The sequence below is a fragment of the Triturus cristatus genome, chromosome 8, assembly GCF_964204655.1.
Source record: "Triturus cristatus chromosome 8, aTriCri1.1, whole genome shotgun sequence".
NCBI classification, from domain to species: Eukaryota; Metazoa; Chordata; class Amphibia; order Caudata; family Salamandridae; genus Triturus; species Triturus cristatus.
Window position 1 is genome coordinate 1309444835 of NC_140591.1, and position 23432 is coordinate 1309468266.

Consider the following 23432-nt stretch of genomic DNA (forward strand, 5'->3'; position numbering starts at 1 on the left):
GGAATTCAAACCTAGATTGGTTTATGAATTACCAAATTCATATTTGTTATTTTTGAAGCCAAAGTTTTGAGTACATCATTCGGCCTATTGGGAAGATGTGAACAGAAATTAGACAGGAATGGAAACTATTAGTATTTATAATTAGTCTTTGGAATGTTATTTGCAGTAATTGATATTGGATTTGGAAAATTGTGTTTAAAAGGAAATACTTTTTATATTTGTTGTCTATATTGTACCAGATGTACATGAAAGTCTACATTTTGGCAAATGTATTTGAAAAAAATAATAGAGTTAATATAGATGAAGGAAGTGATTAAGAAAGTGTAGATAGGAAAACACATAACTACACATATTGACGATGATGTTCTACACTGATATGTTTTTTTTCTACAATTCATTTGATTGTTTATTTCACCCACTGTTCAATGATGATGAAACATTAAAATTACTATGTATGGTAAATTTAAGTGGAATCAGAGAACTGCAAAAAAGGTATCTGAAAATGTTTTGTAATTCTAATTTTATGTTGAGTTCTGAAAAATATAATATAATTTCTGTGATATATTATCTTTATATAACAGTTTTTGTTCTTCTTCTTTATAGTAGGTACTGTTGAAGTTTTATAATAGTTTTAATGCAATTTAGGATAATGCTATTCTAAAAAAGTTCTACTGAGTAATGTATCTAAATTACTTAAAAGGTAAGAATACATAATATATAATGCATTACAACTTGAAGAAATGTTTGAAGTTTAATTATTTGTCAATTGTTTCTAATATAAATAATGTTGATCCTTTACACTATTTGTAAACTATCATCATGTTGTTGATGCTGATCAGCCATACAGTAATCGTTTCATGCAAACACTACATGTGCTGTCATCTATTCTCTCCAGCATAACCAAGGCATTATCCTTGCATTCTTCCTTTCACACAGGCACAACCCATGCCCTTATCCAATCACCCAGGCAGTACCCCTGTACTCATACAATCACTCAGGCACTACTCTTGCACTCAATCATTCTCTCAGGTACTATACATGCACTCATGTAATTACCCTGGGATTATTCTTGCGCTCATCCTTTTATACAGGCACTATCCATGCACTGATCTACGCACCAACACATTACTCTTGCAGTTATGCAATCACCTAGGCAGTACCTCTGCACTTATAGAATCACCCAGGCACTACCCATGCACTCATGCAATCACTCAGGAACTATTCTTGAACTCAAGCATTCTCTGAGGCATTCCCATGCACCTATGCAATCAAGGATGCACTACCTATACACATATCTAATTGCTAAGGCATTAACCATACATTCGTGCAATCCCCCATGCACTACTCTTCCACTCAAACATTCACTCAGGCACTACCCATGCACTCATCTATTCACTGAGGCACTACCCATTCACTTAAGGAATGACCCAGGCAGTACCCTTACACTCATATGTTTACTCAGGTACTCCTCATACACTCATCCAATCACTCAGGCACTACCCATGCACTCATGGAATCACACAGAAAACTACTCTGGCACTCATCCATTCTCTCTGGCAGCACCCATGCACTCAGCCAATCACTCAGGCACTACCCATGCACTAATCTATTCCCTCAATCACTTCCCATACACTCAGGTAATGACCCAGGAATTAGCCTTGCACTCATACCTTCTCTAAGGTCTTTTCCATCGCTCATACAATCTCCCAAGCACTACCTGTGCACTCATGTAATCACCCAGGCACTACTCTTACACTTAACTATTCTCTCAGGCACTACCCATGCATTCATCCATTCTCTCAGGCACTACCCATCCACTATTCCAATCACCCAGCCATTACCCCTACAGTCATCCTTTTACTCAGGCACTAACCATGCACTCATACATTTAAAGAGGATCAACCTATACACACCTCCAATCAATCAGGCATTACCTACACAATCTGACAGTCACTCAGGCACTAGTTTTGCACTCAATGATTCACTCATGCAATACACATGCACTCATCCATTCCCTCAGGTACTACCGATGCACTCATACAATGAACCACAGATCACTCCTGCAGTCATCCTTGTACTCAAGCACTAGCCATGCACTGATCCAAGCAGGCAGATATTACCCTTGCACTCATGAATTTACTGAGGCACTGCCAATGCACTTATCCAATCAGCCAGGCAGTACTCCTGCACTTATGCAATCACCCAGGCACTGCCCATGCACTCGTGCAATTAAGGAGGCACTACCTAAACACACATCCAATTAATCAGGCATTACGTATGGAGTCATGCAATCACCCAGGCACTACTCTTGCACTCAGCCATTCACTCAAGGACTATCTATGCACTCATCCATTCACTCAGGCACTACATATGCACTGATCCAATCACACAGGTACTAGAGTTGGACTAATCCATTCACTCAAGTGCTACCCATGTACTAATCTATTCCCTCAAGCACTACCCATGCACTCGTGCAATGAAGCAAGCATTAGCCGTGCACTCATACTTTCACTCATGCATTTTTTCCATGCACTCATACAATCATCCAGGCACTACCACTGCACTCATGCAATCACCCAGCCATTACCCCTGTACTCATGCAATCATCAATATACTACCCATATACTCATACATCACTCAGGCACTACTCTTGCACTCAACCATTCTCGCAGGCACTACCCATGCACTCATCCAATGACCCAGGCATTACTCCTACAGTCATCCTTTTACTTAGGCACTCCCCGTGCACTCATACAGTTAAGAAGGAACTACCTATACACACATCCAATCAATCAGGCATTACCTACACAATCGTACAATCACCCAGGCACTACTTTTGCACTGAACAATTTACTCGGTCAATACCCATGCACTCATTTATTCCCTCAGGTACTACTGATGCACTCATACAATGACCTACGGATCATTTTTGCAGTCATCCTTGTACTCAAGCACTAGTAATGCACTGATCTAAGCAGGCAGATATTACTCTTGCACTCATGAATTCACTCAGGCACTACCAATGCACTTATCCAATCAGCCAGGCAGTACTCCTGCACTTCAACAATCACCCAGGCACTACCCATGCACTCAGCCAATTGAGGAGGCACTACCTATATACACATCCAATTAATCAGGTATAACCTATGGAGTCATGCAATCACCCAGGCACTACTCTTGCACTCAACCATTCTCTCAGGCACTACCCATGCACTCATCCAATGACCCAGGCATTACTCCTACAGTCATCCTTTTACTCAGGCACTCCCCATGCACTCATACAGTCACGCAGGCACTAGAGTTGGACTAATCCATTCACTCATGTACTACCCATGCACTCATCTATTCCCTCAAGCACTACCCATGCACTCACGCAATGACCCAAGCATTAGCCTTGCACTCATACTTTCACTCAGGTATTTCCCATACACTCACACAATCACCCAGGCACTACCCCTGCACTCATGAAATCACCTAGGCCCTATCCCTGTCCTCATGCAATCACTGACATGTTACCCATATAATCATCCAATGAGCCAGGCATTACCCTTGCACTCATCCTATCACTTAGGCTCTACCCATGCACGCATCCAAGGGAAGAGATGTGGTGCCACGGCCTGGGCGACTGACTCTGGAATCTGGGGATCAAGGTTCGATCCCCAGCGCCGGCGGCAGATTAGCCCAGCACCATGTGACTCTGGGCAATATCTTGCTTAATCTTCTCGATGGCCCCCAGCGCCTAGAGACCCTTACGGGTGATTGTTCGCGCTTTACAAATGTGGATTATTATTATTATTATCCAATCACCCAGGCACTACCCGTTCACTCATGCAATCACTCAAGCACTAATCTTGCACTCAGCCATTGACTCAGGAACTACCCATGCACTCATCCATTCTCTCAGGCACTACCCATTTACTCATCCAGACATTGCCCTTGTACTTATCCTTTCTCTAAGAAAGTACCCTTGTACTCATCCATTCACTCAAGCACTACCCATGCACTCATACAATCCCCCAGGCAGTACCCTTGCACTCATGCAATCATCCAGGCAGTAATGTTGTACTTGTTCAATTACCCAGGCACTACCCATGCACTCATCCAATTATCCAGGCAGTACCCTTGCACTCATGAAGTCACTCAGGCACTACCCATGCACTTATCCAATCACCCAGGCACTACCCCTGCTATCAAGCAATCACCCAGGCACTACCCATGCACTAATGCAATCACTCGAGCACTATTCTTGCACTCAACCATTGCCTCAGGAACTGCCCATACACTCATCCATTCTTTCAGGCACTACCCATGCACTCACCCAATGACCCAGGCATTACCCTTGCACTCATCCTTTCACTCAGACACTATTTATGCATTGATGTCAGCACCCACGCATTACCCTTGCACTCATAAAGTTCCTCAGGCACTACCCATGCACTCATCCAATAACCCACGCAGTACCCCAGTACGCATGCAATCACCAGGAACTATCCATACACTTATCTAATAACCCCAGCATTACCCTTGTACTCACATACAAGTTTGTCTATCTTTAACCAAATAGGCGGTTCTAAAAAGAACCATTCTTTTTCTTTTTTGTGTTTTTATAACTCTTTTTTTGGGGTGTTTTAAAACATTTAGATAAAAAAACAAGGCAACGAACTGCAGTAAAGTACTGAAAACATTTTGCAATTGAAAAGTCATTACAAAAACAACAAAAAACTAACATTTGTGATTTTCTGCTAAAATAACTGCTGCAAAAGACTGGTTCCCAGCACAAAGTAGTTTTTTTCACTTTATGCAGTGTTGATCTAAACAAGCAAACTCAGGTATGAGCAATGACATATCTGCTGTTGGTGTGAATCCCGCAGATGTGCTGGTTCCTGGAACTTCATCATCCTGTGCTACTTGTTGTAGTTCTGGTCTGTGCTGTTCTCGAGCCAGACAATAATATGCATTGTTTGTAGATGCTTCATCATTGATGAAGTTCCACAGGAGTATTTCTTCCCGGAGCCTGAAATAAAACTTTTTGCACGCAGTGCAATTCACCTTGCAGGCATTCACTTTTTTTCCCCCAGGTGGAATGGTGAAAAAAGGCCAGACAACACTTTCCTTTCTTTTTTTGATAGGTTCTCCCAGCTCCCCTTCATTTTCAAATACATCTGGGGGTGGATTTCCAAATGCCATTTCCATTTCCAGTGATGAGTAAAACCACCCAAAAAATAAATCGAGAGTGAGAGAAAACACAAGATGCTCCTAGAAGAAAAAAACAAATAGGTGGGGTCCTCCAAGTAGTAGAATAGAAAGCTTCTTAACCAATTAAATCCTTTCTTTTGAAGTCACATGGGATTCGGGTACCCGTTGCGTATTCCCCGCACACCGGACGCGATTCCAGAAAATATGTGTAAACAATCTTATATATTTATTTTAGTTACAAATATAGTAGACTTACAAATTTGAAAGTAAGTCCTGGTGCGCCGGGTGAGTGTTCAACCGCATGGGTTGGTCCCTGGGTTGGGAAGCCAGGTTCAGGTGTTGTCTGACCTGGAGGAAGGGGCAACTGTAATCAGTGTCCTGACCGCTGTAGCTTCTAGAGGTCCCACTCCAGTTGGGAGGGTGCAGTTCTCTGGAAGGGGGTGCAGAGGGAGGGAGTCCTCGCCTCTGACCGTGGTTCAACTGGAGGGTTTAGACCCTAGGTTGGAGGGCCAGGTTCAGGGTGTCCCCCTGACCTGGAAGCCCAGTTGCAGGAAAGAACCCCTGAACTGGTAGGCAAATTGTGCAGAGTATCCTGCTACAGGCACCCTGACAATTCTGGAAGGGGGTACCGCTCCAGGTGGGAGGGTACAGAACCCCAAAGAGCAGGACCGGGTGTGGGAGAGCCCACCCCAGTCTCTTGTCCAGCCACCGGGTACAGGTCCGGGACTGGTGGGTCAGTGCCAGGATGTCATACCTGACCTGACAGGAGGGAGAATGGACAAAGGGTACCAAGCACCTGGGGCTACTGCCCCCCGCTCTCTGACGCCAAAGAGGTTTGAGAGCCCTGAGAGGCATAAGGCCTGGGTCTCATCACTGACTACTGTCAGTGGCCACTGTGGCTTGCTGTCTGTCTGTTGGGACACACCTGTGAGCAAGCTAAGGTTAGGTGCTGCACAGGTGGTGTTCACAGGTGAGGAAAAGGGTTCCCAATGTATTAGCTTGGTGGACCCTGAGAGTACGGACAGAGAGATTCCAATAGGTTCAGATTGGCGTAGAACTGAAATATGCCCCTGCAGTTGCGTGTCAGGTCCAGGTTCTATCGCCCAAAGCAGGGAATCCCATCAAGGTAGTGATTGGTCTACCCTGCGTTTTGGCTGAAAGGGAGTTGTGTTGGACTTGGCCCTTTTTTGCAGGGTCATACCTGAACTTTTTGCTTTCCTCCTATATTTTTTCTGACCTGTTGTTGGCTGTTTTATGACTCTGGGCACTTTACCACTGCTGATCAGTGCTAAAGTGCATAAGCTCTCCCTATTGTAAATTCATGTATGAATTAGTGATTCCATGATTGGCTGGTTTGGTTTACCTGTCAGATCCTAGGACAGTGCACCGGGAGTGCCCAGGGCTGGTAATCCAAATGCTGCTGGTGGGCTTGCAGCACTGGTTGTGCCACCCACAGAAGCAGCCTGTAAAAGTGTGTCTAAGGCCTGCCATTGCAGAGCCTGTGTGCAGTCTGGTACTGCCATGCTGTCTGGGCAGGCGCACCCACTTGTCAGTCCCTAAACCTTCCCATTTCTTCATATCAGACACCCCTATGGTAGGCCCAAGGGCAGGGTGCATTGTAAGTATAAGGTAGGACAAGCCCTGGTGTGTGTGGCATGTCCTAATAGTGAATTACAGCCATTTTCGTTTTTCACTATTGCAAGGCTACCTGTTCCCCATAGGCCAGAATAGGCAGTTTGATTATTACATCTTATAATCCTAACTGACTCAGGGAACATGGTAGAAATTCTAGTTTAGTATGCCTGAACTCAGAATGATAAAATACATCTTTTAGTGAAGTTGGTTTTAACATTCTGTGTTTGAAAATGTCACTTTTACAAAGTAGGTATTTTCTTGTCTAACCATCCAAACCTGCCTCTGCTAGGTTGTGTATTCCTTGTCTGGAGTTTGAGTGACAGGGGCTGGGGAATACCAGGGGGCTGGGGAATTCCCGGAGACAGGGTGAGTCAGCACAGGGCTGAATAGAGAGATCTCCATGTAGATGGGTGGGAGGAGTTACACCTGTGACCTGAATAGGACTGTGATTTCCCTCCACAATGCTGGCTCCACCTCCTGTGGTGCATCTGATGTCTCTGCCCTGCACTCTGAAAGGAAAGAAGTAGTCATGTCAACAACGTGCTCCAGGACTGACCAGAACTGGTTTGGACTAGGCAAAGACCTCTCTGCCTTCAGAGGACAAAGAGAAACTGGGTATAAATATTGGGACTTGGAAAAGAGCTTGCCTCCTGCTGAAGTCTCAGGGCCAACAGACTTCACCCACCAGCTCCCCAAGAGTTGTTTTGAAGTGCCTCCAGTTGTGCTTGAATTTTTGAGGACTTGCAAGGAGCTGGAAGCACAACTCACGAACAGGAAGCGTGTCGCCGAACTGCCGCTGCCACAACAGAAACGCCTCGCATCGCCGGAGAAGAGGATCGACATCGCAGCGGATGCCGCCGCATCACCAGGAAGCATGTCGCAGAAGAATCGTTGAGTCATCGCAGGTCCACCGAAGTGCCTCGCATCACCAGGAGAAGAGGATCAACGTCGCAGCAGACACGGCTGCATCACTGGGTAGTGTGTCGCAGGGCCTGTCGTGGCTCATTGCAGGAGACGAGGATCGACATTGCATCAGACTCTGCCGCATCTCCGATAAGCGTGTCGCAGGGCCTGTCGCGGCTCATCGCCAGAGAAAATGATCGATGTCGCAGCAGACGCCACCGCATCACCAGGAAGAGTGCAGCAGGGCCTGTCGCGGCTCACATCGTTGTGGAAGCAACTCGCATCGCCAGCGGAGAGGATCAACGTCGCAGCAGACGCCGCTGCATCACTGGGAAGAGTGTCGCAGAGCCTGTTGCGGCCCGCATCGTGTAAAGCATCTCACATCACCGGAGAAGAGGATCGACGTCGCAGCAGACGCCGCCTCATCACCGTGAAGCGTGTTGCATCAAGAAGAAAGCACCATCTTTGTTTCTTTGCACCGGATCTTCAATGCATCACCGTCTTTGCAACACTTTCGTTGTCTTGTGTTACACATCTTAAGGTACATTGAACTCTGAGCGTCGCATTTACCATCTTAAGAGAACTAAGCTAAATTCTACCATTTTAAAGTAACAGTATTGTGGATTTGTGTCGTTTATGGTCTTGTGATAAATCTATATAAAGAATATTTATTTTTTATATAAAACTGGTGTGGTGTTCATCTGTAGTGTTGTCACTTGATTACTGTATGTGTTCACAAATGCTTTACACACTGCCTCTGAGATAAGCCTGTTTGCTCGTGCCAAGCTACCAAGGGGGTGAGCAGGGGTTATTTTAGGATTGTACCCCCTTACCCTGACTAGACGCAAGGGTCCCTATTTGTCAAAGGTACCTACCTCTGTCAACTAGAGACCCCCAAATCTAACACTCACTTATACAGTCAGTCATGCACCCACTAAATCATCCATACAGAAACTCATACACCGATTCATTCTTCGAATACACCTTGGCGTAAATATATAAATATATATATATATATATATATATATATATATATATATATATATATATATAATATAATGGCCAGGCGGCCTCAATGCCACGGAGGATCTTCATACCTTTCTTTGAACCCCAGCTAGGCAACTACACGTTTTTATCTAGTGATATTTCCTCATCTCCCAGCTCTATTATAAAGATCACAGGCAGTATGTACCTTGGGACCTTATGTGTTAATTTTAATGATTGGTTTTAGGACATTGTAGGGTAGGCAATAATTATTTTATATACCTAGTTCCTTCTATTGATCATTTTAATTATGTCACTGGTCTCTGTATCTAACTGTCTTTTTGACTTTGATGAATCTTATTGCAATACTGAATGGTTTATGAATTTTTTATCCTTTTATATATTTATATAATAGGATTTTTTTGTATCTTTCAATTTTAGTCTCCATCAATTGATCGCCTATGTGTTGTCTTTTTGCACTAGTAGCACTTGTCACTTTTATGTCTTTAAGTACTGTTGCATTATGCACCTTATCTAACAGAGTTGGACCAGCACTACTAGCATTTGTCACTTTAGATTATCAAGTACTGTTGCATTATGCACTTTATTTGATCGTATATTGTTGATTGCCTCATTGTGTTCCAAGTAGCACCAGTCACTTTATGTCCTTCTACTATTGTTGCATTTATGCATCATAACACATTATTTGTTTGAATTTTTAGTTGGACTATCGTGGAAATATATTAATTTTTTTTGAAAACATTTTACCCACATGTTGGGTTCCTTTTTTTATTATTTTTAACACGGTGAGCACTTTATACAAATATCAATATGACATATTACATCAGGTGTTTTGATGCTAAGGAGGGGGAGAAAAAAGATATATGCGAAGTATATTCTACTGATATAAATATATGCATTTAGGCTTCAAGTTTGTCAATTACAATGCAATATAATGTATGGAATTGTGAAAATTGAATTTCCATTTCAAACGCATTGTCTTTACATCGTAATTCCTGGTGTTTACATGTTTTCTATGTCTATTGAAAAAAGAAAAAAACTGTTTGTACTTGCACTTTAAATAGTGGGCTTGCACTGATGCGTGGTCAGGTGATCAAGGCCGCTGTGACGGCCGAAACGCGTCCTGATATCCTTCGTGGGGATTGCAAATAAATAAACAATTTGTTTGGCACTACAAGAGGTCTGCGCTCGTGATTCCCTCCCAGGGAGCTTCTTTTACGAGTGGTTAAGATATATATATATATATATATGTTTCCAAGGAATCGTTGCGAGATCACCGCTCTCCCTCCTCTCGACGCCGGTGCCAGCAGCGGTCGCAACTCCGCTTTAGACGTTTTCCAACAGGATGAAATCTGAGAATTCCCAGTAAATAATCCAGCGGCACACCAAAGGACGACACAATAGGATTTTATTGTGTTATACAAACAGAACTACGCGTTTCGGCAAAGCCTTTGTCAAGTTGGTGACCTGTGCCCAAATTTCCCTAGAAATACGGGTCATTGTTGATAGACAGAGAAAAAACATTTATCGCGCGATAAAGTTTAAACAAAAAATCGTAACATCAACGATAATATTGCTTTCATGATGACAAGTGGATACTCATTGCCTTAAAGACGAGAATGATAATAAACTCATGGTCAATTCACAAAATAAGCCTGAATATAAAAATATATATATATCTCGTAAATACAATGACAAATATACCTAAATAATTCACTTTCTATTTCCTTCTTCCAATTAATTGAAGGTAATAACCTACTTGTGTACGGGTAATGTGCCCGAAATATGTCCATATTAAGGGCAAGTGCCCAATCATCAAGTGATCATTAGTACATATTCAATATGCTTATGTCGGTAAATTACCCAGACATCTCTTATTAAAGGCAAATGCCTAGACATAATCAATTCATGTATTTGAACATATACTTAGACAATAGGTAATATATACCAGTTTTTGGATTAATGCAAGAACAATTCTGCGTCATTGCAATTTTTGCCCAGAGTGTCTATATGACACTCTGGGCAAAAATGAACATACCCAGGGGCATAGGTCAAAAACTGTTTGTGAAAAGTGAAAACAACCATATTAATCCAATAATAAACATAATGATAATCAATACTCAGATTTCATCCTGTTGGAAAACATATATATATATTTAGAAACACTCACACTCACATGATGATGTTATATATATATGACACAAGTTTATATGAACACATATACTTAAATCTGCAATCCTCGCTGCTAGAGGCCCCTCTCAATTCAAATTCTAAATATTCAACATTCTGTCCTACAGCTGCAGTTCCTCAAGGCGTTACTGGAGTTCACTCTTGAGTTAGATGCATATATTACAAAGTTAGCAGATGCATGCAATGTGTTCTTCAGAGCACATGACTAATCGCAATAACCAACAATAACCACCATATTAGCCACTAACATTGGGTTCCGGAGTAGAGTGCTAATTGTCCTAAAACACTCCAATGCCTCTTCAGGGTTAGTAAGCACTATATAAATGCAATTCAATTACAAAGGGTGGATTTACTGTGTATTCACACAACGCAGGGCAGCAGGCAAAGTTGCTTTACTGTACTGCATTGCATGAGAGGTAGACAGCAGAAATGGGACATATCTATTGCGATATGACAATTTCTGCTGTCTCCTAGAACTGGAGTACTGAGTGCAGCCTAGCGCCAACTCAAGTGCAAAGGTGCCTGCATTACAGACAGGATTGTTTTTGTGCCGCAAGTGACACCTTGCTGCATAAAACCAATCCCTAAAAGCATTTTCCTCTTTCTATGAATGGCAGAGAATGGCAGCACGCATAGAAATAGTAAGTAACAAGGAGATATAAAGATATCTCTCTTTGGTACATCTGCTTGAGGGATGCACAGGCTTTGATGCATTCCCAGGTTTACAAGTTTTTGTTAAATCTGGGAATGCATAAAAATACATGGGTGAATGCATGGGAACCTCTATGCTTCACCCATGTAATGCCTTCCTAACGCAAGGTAACACAAGGCCGTGTTATGTGCTGCCTACTGTTACTTTGTATTTACTAAACCACGCAAAGCCACAAAAGGTGGCTTTGCATGACTTAGTGTATAAAACGGGGTTTTGCGTTGGAGTTCTGCTATAAAAGTGATGCAACCCCGATGCAAATCTTTGGTAAATTTCCACCAGGTATCCCTCTTAAGTCAAATGCAAAAGGCTTTGATATTCTTTCATGAAGGTGCAGCTCCCTCAGTCGTTACTAGTTTTTCCTCACAAGTCAAATGCAAAAGCATTTATAAACTTTCTTGAAGGTGCAGTTCCACAAGTCATTATTAGGTGTCCCTCACAAGTCAAATGTAAATGTAATGAAATTCTCACATGTAGCTGCAGATCCACTAGTCATTAATATGTGTCGCTATCGAGTCATATGCAAAAACATTGAAAAAGAGAGCTGCAGTTCCACTAGTAGTTACTAAATGCCCCTCGCAAGTTGAATACAATAGAATTGACATTTTTTTAATGAAACTTCAGTTCTACTAGTCTCTACTAGGTGATCCTGAGTCAAATGCAAATGCATTGATATTCTTTCATGAAGGTGCAATTCTACTAGTCATCACTAAGGGGCCTATTACGATGTCCGCCCGCCATCGCCTCGGAGCCAGGGGCCGACCGCCGAAGTGGCGGCGGTCCCGCCATGTGCATTAGGATGTGCCCACCACACCGGCGGGCGCATCCTGGGCCACAAACATTGTGGGTGGATCTGCTGGCTGCAGACCCACTCTCAATGCATACAGACTGTGCACAGCATTGTCATGCACTACGTGGCAGGCATCACGTGGTGCCTGCCATGTAGTGCATGGCAATGATGGGGGGTACCATAGATAGCCATCACGTGCACCCCCACCCCCTCAAACACCGTGGGGGCCCACAACGGGCCTCCATTATCAGGAACCACATGCCTTTCCATGGCAGCAATGCCGCCATGGAAAGGCGATTCACCATCTGAACCATAATATGGCAAGACAACGCCACCATGTTATGCCCTTTTTCTGCCCGGTTGACGAGTCGACCTGCGGAAAAGTGGCAGACAGTCTTTCCATCCGCTGCGGACCCCCAGCCATACTAATATTGCAGGGGGTCAATCAGGCAAGGATGGCGGGCGGATCGCCCTCGCCTGATCAGCAGTGGCTACCACCGGCCCGGCGGGAGCGATCCGCCCGTCATCCTAATGGGCCCAAAAGTGTCCCTCTAAAGTCAAATGCAAAAGCATTGAAATTGTTTCTTGAAGCTATAGTTCCACAAGTTGTTACTGGGTGTCATCTCCTAACCAAATGCAAAAGCCTTGAAGTTCTACATGAAGACATGTTTCCACTAGTCATTACTAGGTGTACCAATCAAGTCAAATGTAAAAGTGTTGAAATTCCTATATGAAACTGCAGCTCCACTAGTTGTTACTTGGTGTCCCTCACAAATCAACTGCAAAAGCGGTGCAATATCTTCATGAAGCTGCAGAGTATTGTGTCAAAATTACCATTTTCATTACATTTCTATTACAATTTATAGGAACATTAATTGACTGGTAAGCACAGGTACAATTAGATCGTTTGTTTTGGCTGTTTATGTTTCAGTGGGTGTAAGCTGTGTCTTTGCTTTGAGAGTGGTGATTTTTGCAAACTGACAGTGCTTGTACAACACTCTGATAGAGGAGATGCAGTTCTGCAAGTAGTTATGTGAAGCTTTATCAAATCAGATAAAAGTGGTTGAAATGTGGGGGGGTGTGGTGTCAAACTAAAAATATGCATATACACTCCAGTTACTCTAATGACAAGCTCATTTTCAATAGGATAAATAAATATACCAAAGCTGGTGTATAGTGAGGAATTACCATTGTAATTTACAATAAACGTCTTGAGAGTTATGAAAAAGGTAGATGTAATGCTACTATACATTGGGTCTATCAGTCACTGGGAAGGGCGAGTTATTAACAATTTCTATTTTTGAGGATCTATTTTTTATGTGTATGTGTGCACCTGCAAGGGCTGAAGTGTAGTCACTCACAGTGAAGGCATCCAATAACTGGAGTGAGCTGGTCTGTTGATATATACCTTCTGCTGGGTTGTGAGGGAATATCATTTGAATGACATGTCAACTGACAAATGGTGAACGAGCATTGATTGGGAGCCCCTGTATATGTATGCATTTTTTGAATGATGTTTTGGGATAACATGAGGCTGGCAAAACAGATAAAGCTGTCTTTAGGCCTGACCTCAAAATGTCCCTTTCTCTCTCTCTCTCTCTCTCTCTCTCTCTCTCTCATCCTTCAAAACAGACAGCACTGACGCGGATGAAGGACAGCAGGGTCTAGTGCAAGAGAGAACTTTGGCTGCAAGTTGGCATGCGCGAGGAAACCAAGCAAAGAAGGAGTAGACCTCCTCTAAAGGAGATTTCATGGCCTCCTAGACAGACCAGGATCAACTAAAAACTGTCTCCAGGAGAACAACGCAAGGAAGTTCTGAACACCACCTGTTGCCAGATCAAACAGTGAGAAAAATGGTCATCCTGTCCAGGAATACCCTTTGGTGTCTAGAGACTGTGCTCTCCCTACTTCCCAGCCTGAACCTACCTCTTCTGTTCTTCATCTCATAGCCAGTGCACACATTTCCACCAACAGTCAAGGGCCCATATTGTGCCCCTTATATCTTGGGTTATACATATGCTTAAAAATGTAATGTCCTTTTTGCAGACTGTCTTTACAAAAATGGGGACCTCTACTTTGAATTGAATTTTACCCAGATTCATAGTATAGTCAAACACTTTTCTATGTCTTAGTATTGGGTACTTAAAATGTGAATTGCCTTATCTGGGCTCAAACAATGGACCACAAAATGATTTGCAAATCATTCCAGACAGAATTGGCTTCCATGTGTTTGACCACAGTTGATTAATCTCACTATCCTTCTGTACCATTTCCACCATCAACTCCACACAAAGCAGACAATGGAGGACTCAGCAGGCATTCCTGCCCTCTGTCACAATTTATAAAGAATTGCATCAATAAACAGTGGTTATTACAGTGTTTTCTGGAGATTTGTAACAAGTTCACCAATTGAAGATGTATCGCATTCATTGATATCAACACAGAACCTGATTACAAGATGTTTTCATCAATGGCAATCACCGGTTATAAGCCTTTGTATCTAAGAGCAATTTTTAGAGCCATCATTAAATAATACACATGTTCATGCACAATCTGTCCCTGAACAAATCCACATTGCTCTTCCCTACCAATGAATACATGCAGATCTATGGTTTAGGTTATTAGAGAAAGATTTCCAATCTGTATTTATTAGCAACATGAAACAATCAAAGTACATAGCCTTTGTTTACCTTTTCTTACTTAATATTTATTAATTGTTAGCATTGCACAGATCTGGAATATTTGTTATCTTTTACAGCTTGCCATATCTTCAGTGGAATACGTATCCATCATAACCTTAAGTAGTTTACTGCAAAGATGTCATGCACCATTGGGTTTGCGAATGCTCAACATTGGGATTACTTCACTTTTCCCTACTGGGGTCATCTCTCATAAAATATACACTGTTTATCCTTGAGTTCTTTTTTCCCACTGGATAGAATTGTTCCCCCTCACTTGATCACTATTGGTATATAGATTTGCATTATACTCCATGATTAATATATTTAGGATGATCCCAATGTTTTCAGCTTTTTTCAATTTTGAGTGTTCTTTAAATAATTATTTATGGCAATATCTTCCTTTGCAATATCCTCTTTTTACATTGTCTGTTACCGCCCCATATGACAATATGAACATATCATCTGTATGTTTTTCTACAATCCTATTTTCGTTGCTGTTTTGTCTAGCATTTCCTTTTTCAGTCAATTTACTCCTAACTGAGGATATGCCATTTTGTTGCAGAGGCATAAGAGGATATATGCAGGAAGCACATTGACAATTTTGTCATGACAGCAACTACACCCTGCCAATATGACTTCAATTTGGGGGATTGCCACAGGGTTTTCCACAGTTACTCCAACAGTTGTCTGTAAGGGAAGTCTTTCACACCACCTCTGCACCAGTGTTTTCCTGTGAGGAGGATCATATTAAGAAATGTATAAATGTCAGAAAGCATTCTCTTGTCATCTTGTTTAGTGGGAACCCATTTCTCATATGGCAGTAGTGGTCTGCTGGTGTGAGATTTTATCGAACAGACATGACCCAATGCCTGACTTGGCAGTATAGTCACCGTTCTTGCTCTGGGACCCCGTCTGCTCAAAGGACATAATATCAGTAATGTCAAAAAAGTCACCCACCCTTTTGCAACCAGCATTCTGCTGTGACAAATAATTGTTCCCTGTCAAAGCTGAAGTAAACTCAGGGTTGCTAATTAGTAGGAAAAGAGGGTTAAGTGGTATGGTCTCTAGACATGGCCACCCTGTCCCCTGCGGCCATGAAGGCATGAACTACAGGGGAGGAACACACCCCCAGAGCCCATGCCTCTTGTACAACAAGAGGACCTTCCAGATGTGGATGCCATCAATGTATTTGTCAATGAAGCACCAGTGTTTCTCAGTGGCTGAACTGTTGTCCCACTCCATAATTTGTGAGAGCAGTGCAACTAATCAGTAGTTGATAAGTAATGGTATGCCTAGGCCCCCTTCTCTCAATGGGGGAATATGTATGTTTATTACCCCCATATAAAAGATTCAAGAAGGCAGTGGAGCTTCGACAGAGTCTGGGGAAGGGGTGGTAGGGGAGAATCTGCATTACATACAGGATTCTGGTGAGAAGGGTCATCTTAGCTATGGCTATTCTATCCACCCAGTAAAGGCCCCTAAGCTACCATGACTGCAAGCTCATCTTGACTGTCCTAATTTCTAGATAGTGTACATGGTTGGGAGTCCAGGTGTTGCCCAATTTTAAATTTACCTTGAAAAAACAAACAAAAGAGGCAATTGGCAAAACAGGAACAGTTGAAATAATTAAACACTTCAGCTGGAAGCACAGTTATAGAAGCAGGTCTGAGGACTGTCTTGAATTACTATTGATTTGAGCACCATTATACATTTCTTGGAGCACCATAAAACAATTAATAGATCCTTTTTAAGAGGAGGACTGTAGGACTAGTAATTGAGTCATAAATTGCTCCCTCCTAATAACAAATGCAGGTGGGTCTTCACCTTGCACGGACACAATGAGGGCCAGTGGGTAACGTGTCCAGATGTCCCGCATGGGAGCATGTGATTACTGCATGTGCTGTGTGTGCTGTGTCCTGATTGGCAGAGTGTTCCTAACTTTATGTGGCATCTAACTTTATGGTGTTCTGGGAACTCACGCCCCTCCAGCCAAGTGTGCTTTATTGGGGCCAATCTCCCTCGATCATTGTGTTGTCGCTGCCTATCAGTGGTACTAACCTGGGTTTTTCCTCTTTGCAAGTTTGTTCTGCTTGTTACATGCCATCCCACTTGTGATCAGTCAATCAGTTGCCTCAGGCCTTAGTCGCAGGGACTGTCTGTCCATATATTTCTGACTCTGGGTTGATGAAAAGGTCATTTAGGGTGATTTTGACAACAGTGTTCAATTTCGTTTTTATGCACACATGTATCATTGTATACATTGACATTAATATTAACACAGGCTAGAGGGAAAAGTCTTTTCAAGTAGCCATGGGTGTCTGCTGGTGTCATTAAATTGTGGACCCGAGATTTTTAAGTATTGATCTTGAAGTTGAAAGCTCTGCAGAAGTGGTTGAGTTCAGTCATGAGAGCAGGAATGGAATTGTATGGGTTTGACAGGGACATCAGGAGGTCATCTGTGTACAATGCTAATTTGTGTTCATAAAATACAATAGTTATTCATGAGATGAAAGGATTAGTTCTAACCCTCTTGGCCATGGTCTTCCTGTATAGGGTGAATAGAAGCTGGGAGAGCGGATACCTCTGCCTGGTGCCCCTGCCCCAGTGGCGCTGGTGACATTTGAATGTGGTGAGGCGTAAAGGAAGGGTCTGAATGTGTGTTGTGTCGCAAGCGAGCCTGATTGACTAAAGGGGATACTGCGGGACCCTCACGCCAAGGAAATTTTGAAGAACAACAAAAAAAGGACCAAATGGTGCAAGTTAAACCACATTTCAGAAAGCAAGAAAATGCATAAAAGTAATTAGTCTTGTAGTCTTGAAATAATGAAACACATTTAAAACTGTCCCATATCGTGCTTCATTCCTGCTTCCACCCCTGCCATCCATTTAGCCTGACTGCATTATTTTAAAACAATAGGGTTGAAAATAATCACAAGATGCACGTTACACTTCATTTAACAGCACATAGGCTGCTCTTGAAATTGCAAGTTAAAGATAAGTAGCTCACGATTACATTGCAAACATTTGCATTACATAATACCCCAATCTGTGACCCAATGCGCCTCCTGTTCGAAACCACACAGAGCCCGCGTTCGTATCTCACACATCCTGTGCTATTCTAAGCCGAGGACCCCTCACTAATAAAAGGCATGCAGCGATTGCACGACAATCCCTCCAGTAATAACAAGGTGTGCTTGGTGCCAGTGTGCGGAGGAACAGGTGATCCACACCCTACACCATACCCAGACTGGTGTACTGTAACCCCGCAGCATGCTAGAGGTGGACAATCAATCTATTCTCAGTAACTCCATATTATTAGACAAGGCGTGGAGCACACGCACTTCCTTGATGCCTGACCTTTCCCTCATTTTGATGAATGCTCACAGTGCCACAGACACGCCGGTGTACACTACTACACTCCGTTATTGTTGTTCCTCCTCCGCCTGCACTTTGTCCTACCCACAATCAGCCTCAGGCTATTATTACCAGGGTACTTTGTCAGTAAATATATTGGCAAATCAAGCTTCTCAGGTATGACCTTGCAATCTTACTGTTAGTGTTTAACTGTCAGGGATCACACATCTGTGTTATCTGTTAATGCGAGGGTTGCTCGACTAATTAATACATCCTCGACATATGTTGCGCCCCGCGGCTAGTTCAAGACATACTCGTCTAACCGAGACGCCTGGTGCATGGTTAGTGTAAGGGAGGGCCAGTAATGTACGGATGCTTGGCTAACGTGGGATGCCTGGCCTCACACAGAAGATAGTCAAGAAAAACAAGCATTGGCATAGCCAATAGGTCTCGCCTTTGGGGCCTTATAAGTGTTTAGGCAGAGCTATTGACTTTGCCAATGTGTTTAAGCTGTGCTGTAGAGAAGTGTGACTGCTGTGCAGCATGCTGAAAAGCTGTAATAAAAAAGTGTCAAAAGCATTTTTGTTACCTTATATATGACCAAGAAGGCATTATGTCCACCCGAACGACCATATTAAAAAATGTATGTACAATAAAACATTTCCTAATTTTTCTTTTGTTCTTGCAATGCTGGCAACTTGTTTTTGCCTATTCCAATGGTTTTTTTTTGAGGGGGCATAAACAATTGGAGGATGAAGGTTGAGAACTAATACCTGTATTATAACACTAGCAGCGGCCAGACGCTAGGGGAGAATCAACAGATGGCAGATTCCGAGAGCAGGCTGAGTTGGTGTTGAGTGATGTTGAGGTGGTAGTGGTGGTGGTGGTGGTGACTGGTGCTGAGACGATGCTGAGGTGTTGCTGAATGATACTTAGGTCTTGCTGAGTGATGATGATGTGGTGGTGTACTATTGCAAAGGCGATGCTGAGTGATACTGATGTGGTGTTGAGTGATGTTGTGGTGGTGCTGAGTGATGCTGTGGTGGTGCTGAGTGATTCTGGGGTGACGCTGAGTGATATTGCTGTGGCCCTGAGTGATGCTGTTGTGGTGCTGAGTGATGCTGTGGTGGTGCTGAGTGATGCTGTAGTAGTGTTGAGTGATGCTGTGTTGGCCGTGAGTGATGCTTTGGTGGTGCTTAGTGATGCTGTGGTGTTGCTCAGTGACGCTGTGGTGGCGCTGAGTGTTGCTGTGGTGGCCCTGAGTGATGTTGTTGTGTGGCTGAGTAATGCTGTGGTGGTGCTGAGTGATGCTGTGGTGGCCCTGAGTGATGCTGTGGTTGCCCTGAGTGATGCTGTAGTTGCGCTGAGTGATGCTGTGGTGGCGCAGAGTGATGCTGTGCTGGTGCAGAGTGATGCTGTGGTGGCGCAGAGTGATGCTGTTGTGGTGCTGAGTGATATTGCTGTGGTGCTGAGTGATATTGTTGTAGCACTGAGTGATGATGTGGTGGTCCTGAGTGATGCCGTGATGGTGCTGAGTGATGCTGTGGTGGTGCTGAGTGATACTGTGGTGGCCCTGAGTGATGCTGTGGTGGTGCTGAGTGATGCTGTGGTGGTGCTGACTGATGCTGTGGTGGTGCTGAGTGATGCTGTGTTGACCGTGAGTGATGCTTTTGTGGTTCTTAGTGATCCTGTGGTGTTGCTGAGTGATGCTGTGGTGGCGCTGAGTGTTGTTGTGGTGGTGCTGAGTGATGCTGTGGTAGCGCTGAGTGATGCTGTGGTGGCGCTGAGTGATGCTGTGGTGGTGCTGAGTGATGCTGTGGTGGCCCTGAGTGATGCTGCGGTTTTGCTGAGTGATGCTGTTGTTTTGCTGAGTGATGCTGTGGTTGCGCTGATTGATGCTGTGGTGGCGCAGAGTGATGCTGTGGTGGCGCAGAGTGATGCTGTTATGGTACTGAGTGATATTGTTGTGGTGCTGAGTGATATTGTTGTTGCACCGAGTGATGCTGTGGTGGTCCTGAGTGATGCTGTGGTGGTCCTGAGTGATGCTGTTGTGGTCCTGAGTGATGCTGTGGTGGTGCTCAGTGAGGCTGTGGTGGCCCTGAGTGAGGCTGTGGTGACCCTGAGTGATGCTGTGCTAGCCCTGAGTGACGCTGTGGTGGTGCTGACTGATGCTGTAGTGGTGATGAGTGATGCTGTGACCAGTATTATATGCGCTATTTGCATGAATGTGTGATCATATGTTTTATTTTTTGTGTATGTTTGTAATGGCTTCTCCTTTTTCATAAAGAAAACGTTGTTCCTTATGCACTGTAAGTGAATTCAGACAATTGTTTGTTCTACGAAATATGGGCCCTTTATCCATGTAAAATGTTGGTCTGAATAATATGCTATTTATCTAATTACCTATTCTATAAAAGCTTTTCTCAAACTAGGCGCAGGTGTACGTGTGTAAATGTGCAACTTTAAAATGGGAAGGTTGTTAATCCAGCCCTTAGTAATCAGTTCTTAAATATGTGGTATTCAGAGCAGATACAAATGATAGGACAAGCGAAATTTGCTCACCTGTGGCTTATGGTCCCTGATTGTTCCAGTCGGCTCTGATTTGAAATTACTCCTATGCTGTGTTGATGACTGTGAAAAAACAAAGCAAAAGGCAGAGCCTGCGTTGCATGTAACCAACTTGTCCCTGAAGCCAGAAGAGAAAGCTTTTTTGTAAGACAGCTCTGTAAATGAAAACAGAGAGGGAGTTTCAGTTATGTATTAAGTGCAAAGTATGTGGGAATTTTGTTTACCACTTCCCACCACTGGAACTATACAGCATGCATGATCTTGGACACAGTGTGCGAAGAGTTTTGTGGCATGAAAGCCTACTGGCGCGCAAACTAAAACAGGTGGGGGCACACCACCTCTTTTTTGCTATGCGAAAGGGTCAATTGGTTTCTTTACATGTTTTACAGTAGTGTGAAATACATGGAAAGGAAGGGACAAGATTAAATTACTTCTGGTCCCTCCAGAATGCAGATACAGGGATTCATGTTATCGGCTTTGAATCCATATTGCTGGACTTGAAGGTATTGGATCGCTTTACACAAGCACCAGTTCCATTTCACAAGCACGCATCCATGTTTTTAAGGCACAGAGAGATTGATCGATTTGCCTAGAATCGCAGCTATGAGTGTTACGTAATTTACATATGGCACTTATTCTTTTTGTTCTGTCTCTTTTTAGGTTGACAGTGAGCAAAGGAATTACCTGACTAGGGGGCATATTATCAAGCCAGGCGCTAAAATTATCGCCGCTTTAGCGACAGAAAACTGCCGCTAAAACAGCGATAATGGGCTTGATAATATGCTCTATGGAATTCCAATTGAAGCCCATGTTAAATGTGAAGGACGTCTAACATGGGCTTTAATTGGAATTCCATAGAGCATATTATCAAGCCCATTATCGCCGTTTTAGCGGCAGTTTTCTGCCGCTAAAGCGGCGATAATTTTATCGCCTAGCTTGATAATATGCCCCAAAGTTTTCTTTTCTTGGCCTTACAGCTCCACTTCCATTCTGAAACAGAAAGTAAGGAAGCAAAGTGAAAGTGATCGCGAGGGAAAAATGCTACTGCCGGCCACAGCTTGCAGTGCATGTGCGCGCACAGCAGTAATCACGCCATATGGCGCCTCTGCTCAAGCGCGTGCCCGCGCACATGCACTGCAAGCTGTGGCCGGCGGTAGCATTTTTTGAAGCCCTTACTTAAAGTCTCGCCAGACCAGCGCAAGCGCTGGGTCAGGTGAGAATTAAAAAACGACTCGTTGATCATCTTCAGGGGGCGTTTACGAGTCATGCAGTTCTGGGGTAAGCAGCAAATAAAAAGAGCACGAGCCAGGACGAAGTGTGATTACGCCAGTATAGCAGTGGGGATTGTGTTGTTTTGACACAAGTGCGGTGGCCGAAGGAATGCCTAGACTTCGAATAGCATACAACCTGGCTGTGACGTTTGCCATAAAAAGTTGGCAGACTGCATAACTATAAAATTAACCGGACTGTGTTCGTGTCGTTCCCTCGCAGGGCGAGCTATGTGCAGGAGGGGCTCAGGCAGGTATTGGATGTGCCCAGTCAATCAACACAGGGTGTGCTGGTGTGATGAAAAACACACAAGATGATGGACAGAATGTTGCACATTGGCAAAACATTCACCCCCAGTCACAGATCTGGGTTTAATCCATCGTTATATTGCTCTCCACGCCACCCCAGTTCAGACATGGCCATATGCAAATCAGTCTTGACCCCGTGCCTCATTGGAACAGTCCAGCCCGAACTGCCAAGCCATGTCTTCCCTGGACCGGAATCAAGCATCCTAGGACCGGTTTAGGGGTTTCACCCCTCTTCAGCCAGGATAGCTTGACTCCAGTGGCGTAGTGAGCACGGGACACACGTCTGGGCATACCCTTCCCACATACGGCGAACAGCAAAACACACAAGATGATGGACGGAATTTTGCACATTGGCAAAACATTCACCCCAGTCACAGATCTGTGTTTAATCCATCGTTATTTTGCTCACCACGCCACCCCAGTTCAGACATGGCCATATGCAAATCAGTCTTGACCCTGTGCCTCATGGGAACAGTCCAGCCCGAACTGCCAAGCCATGTCTTCCCTGGACCGGAATCAAGCATCCTAGGACCGGTTTCAGGATTTCACCCCTCTTCAGCCAGGATAGCTTGACTCCAGTGGCGTAGTGAGCACGGGACCCACGTCTGGGCATACCCTTCCCACATAGGGCGAACAGCAAAACACACAAGATGATGCACAGAATGTTGCACATTGGCAAAATATTTACCCCCGTCACAGATCTGGGTTTAATCCATCGTTATTTTGCTCACCACGCAACCCCAGTTCAGACATGGCCATATGCAAATCAGTCTTGACCCTGTGCCTCATGCGAACAGTCCATCATAACTGTGCTGGTGTGATGC